Source organism: Prunus dulcis, unplaced genomic scaffold, assembly GCF_902201215.1.
Source record: "Prunus dulcis unplaced genomic scaffold, ALMONDv2, whole genome shotgun sequence".
Taxonomy (NCBI): domain Eukaryota; kingdom Viridiplantae; phylum Streptophyta; class Magnoliopsida; order Rosales; family Rosaceae; genus Prunus; species Prunus dulcis.
Window position 1 is genome coordinate 2,897 of NW_023010050.1, and position 3,850 is coordinate 6,746.

Consider the following 3,850-nt stretch of genomic DNA (forward strand, 5'->3'; position numbering starts at 1 on the left):
AGCCCATATACACACCAGACCTGACATGTTGAGCAATTAAGGGAGGAACATGTGGAGCAATTAAGGGAGGAACATGTGGAGCAATTAAGGGAGGAACATGTGGAGCAATTAAGGGAGGAGTGTCAGCTACTCAAGTGCAGAGGAGTCACTCCATTCACCTATAAATCACTCCAGCCATCCTATATCAATGCATTCAGCCAAAATCAGAAAGAAAAACTCCAACAAGCCTTCCTTCCATATTCCTACGAATTTGTTCTTTCTCTGCCATCACCAGCCACCCAAACTCATCCCAAATCACCTCTTTAGTTGCCATACTCTAGACATGAGAAAGTTCTTGGAGTAGCATTAGAAGTGGAGAAGCACCTGGAGAAGCCTTGGAAACCACAAGCAACTTCAGAATTGGTTTTCTCTACTCTTATTGCATTCAATATGTTTTCTCATTTTTGCTTCAGTTTCATTTCCATTATGAGTAGCTAAATTCATAACTAGGGCTATGATGTAACCTAACATGAATATTCTGGGTTTATAAGTTGAAGTTTTGAGTTTCAAGTTTGATTCATGATTCATATTCCTATTCTTTATGCTTATCAGTTAATATGCTTGTTTGGATGATTGATCACCATTAGAACTTGTATATTAGCTACCTTGGTTTGAATCAAGAGTAGACACCATGCTTTGATTTGAATTGAACTATGAATAAGAAAAGTATGTATGGACATTCACAACAGGGATTAGATACATGCTTGGTTGTTTAAATTGTTCTTCTATGCTTAATGGGTTCCTAATGCTTAATTTAGATTAGACAACAAATGATCAAGTTAGGGAATTAGGAGCACATGGTTCGGACCAGACACCATGGCCTAATCATACTTTAGCTAGAATCAATCTTTGAATTCGAATGAGACTTGTCACTTGACCCCTTATAACCCAGAATTGAATTGTTATGGTGAATCAAATGCCCTAGTCTCCCAATCTGTTTTCCAGCCTACAAAAGTACTCTTTGTTACATTTGTTCACCTTGCTTTTGTTTGAAATTTCGTTTTGCCTCATTTGTTCAACAATTACAACCACTCTTGCTTTAAATTCTGTTTTAGACTTAACCTCCTACTTTCTTGAATTTGGTAATCTAAGTACATAACTAGTTTTAACTTCTCAGTCCTCGTGGGTACGACCTCGTACTTGTCTTGCTATACTACTAATTGGCCCGTACAATTGCGAGTTAACATTTTAACAACAAATTTTGGCGCCGTTGCCGGGGACTGAATGAAAGTTCTTCCCTGGTTATGTACCCAAAGTTACCCTATTCTTTTAGAAGTACTAATTAACTCAAATTATTTTCTGTTTCAGGCAGTTTATGTCTACTAATCCTTTCCTTGAACAAGTGAGGTCTTCATTCCAACGCTCGAGATCTTTGAACGCAGGGCCATCTTTGCAACCAAACCGGGTGATCTCTGAAATTCAGAATCGTCTAGAAAGAGAGTTAGCAACTGCAAAAGAGCAAGCCATAGCCACCAAAACCAATGATCATAAGGTGGTCCTGAAGTTCTTGAGGGACAATATTTTCACAAGGTTTGGTACTCCAAGGGCTGTCATTAGTGATGGAGGCAGCCACTTCTGCAACAAGCTATTTGAAGCACTCATGAAGAAGTACAATATCACCCACCGAGTCTCTACACCATATCATCCTCAAACTTCTGGTCAAGTAGAAATAAGCAACAGAGAAATTAAGCAGATCCTAGAGAAGGTGGTGAATAGTACAAGGAAAGATTGGGCTGCCAAGCTCAATGATGCATTATGGGCTTATAGGACTGCATATAAGACTCCCATCGGAATGAGCCCTTATCGCCTTGTGTTTGGGAAAGCCTGTCACTTGCCAATGGAGCTTGAACACAATGCTTTTTGGGCCATCAAGAAGTTGAATTTTGATCTGACAAGGCCGGCCATGTTAGAAAGTTTCAGCTCAATGAATTGGAAGAAATTCGACATGAGTCCTATGAGAATGCAAAGCTATACAAAGAACGTACCAAGAGTTACCATGACAGTAACATTCAACGGAAAGAATTCACCAAAGGTATGTCAGTTCTTTTGTTTAACTCACGTTTGCGTCTCTTTCCAGGAAAATTGAAGTCTAGGTGGCTTGGCCCATTCACCGTGGTCATTGTATCTCCCTATGGAGCTGTGGAGATTCAAAATCCTAAAGATGGCTCGACTTTCAAAGTAAATGGACAACGTTTAAAGCCATTCTATGAGGGAATGTCAGTTGGAATTCAAACTGGTCATGTGGTGGATCATCTTCCCTTCATACAATCAAGTTAGCTAATGGCATAATGTCTTGCCAAGACATTAACTAAGGCGCTTCTTGGGAGGCAACCCATGTGTTGAAGAATAAGGTGCTTGGCAGCTGTCGACCTAATCGCATCAAGAGGGAGTTTCTCTAATACTTTGTCTTAAACTGTCCCCTTATTATTCACATGTTCTCACTCATCCTTGTTATGCTTTAACATTGAGGACAATGTTCAATTCAGGTCTGGGGGGGGAGGTTTTCAATTTTTGTTCATTTGTGTTTACAATTTTCGTTCGCTTGTCACTTTCATACAACCAATGCTATGGAGCTGCCATTGAGATTTTCATATCAGAAATTTTACACTTCACAAAGCTTTTGCTCTTAGAATTCTGGTGGCTAAAGTACCATGCTCAGATTCTTGAAGGAAAATAGTGGAGACTACCCTAGTGAGCTATTTCGAGCCTAATTGCTTTCTTGTGAGGGTTTAAAGTGTTTCTATTCCTCATCTCTACTTATTTTCTTCAATTCAGTCTAAATGATCTCATTGTTCCATTTTGGTTGAATACTAAGTATGATTCTCTTTGCAGATATCAGGTGCGTGCTCTCACCCATGAATGAACTCATTGAAGTGATGCTAGGCTCTGCGTGTATAACCATATTATGTGCTTTCTTTTCACCCTACCCATTCGTGGGTTCCATCAGCTCTCTTGCAGCCAAACACTACAAGCCTTTTTCTTCTATCACCCTCATAATTCCCCTAACTTTGTATCTCAATCAGAGATATTTAACCTATTATAGCCATACCCTATAGCTTAGAAATATACCAAGGTGTGCCAAGATAAAGTTTGAAGCAAGGAGGTTGCTGCCACATGCCCAAATGGAAATTGGTGTGAATCTATTCAAAAAAAAAAAAAAAAAAAAAAAAAAAAAAAAAAAAAAAAAAAAAAAAAAAAAAAAAAGAAAGATAAAGAGAAAGTGTTTCGATTTGATCTAAATGTGAAATATAAAGTCTATGCCGGATGATGCTATGAAGTTGCAGCCATACCATTCTAAATCAATGACACCTTGCAGATCAATGAAGAATGCAACCTTGGTATGTTCTTAAGTTAGTTGTGTTCCTTCCAATTCTTCCACTTCCCTTAACCTTAGCCTTTCATTACAACCTTGTGAAAGACCTAGCTGATCTTTGAGGATGTATTCATGGGTGCTGGTATGTATGTGTGTATCTCTACTCTTAGTATTTGATTCCCTTCATGAGATCTAACCAAATATTGTGCTTCTATTTCATATACTCACTTATGCTTGTTTGAGAGAATAAAACCATAGGTTCTGAGTGATTGAGTGCTAGATGTGAGAATTAGAGTTGAAGCATGTTCTTCCTTCAAGATTTGAGTATGTTTACTTTGAAGCCGTGTGCCTTTGAGCTATAGCTTCCACTTTACACACTTATTGATCATCTATCTTGGCAACTCTATGGTGTTGGATGCATGATTAAAGTTTTCTTTCATTAGTTGTTTTCAAAGTTAGTTTTCTAACCTTTTGGTGTTAGAGAGTCAGTAAAACGTT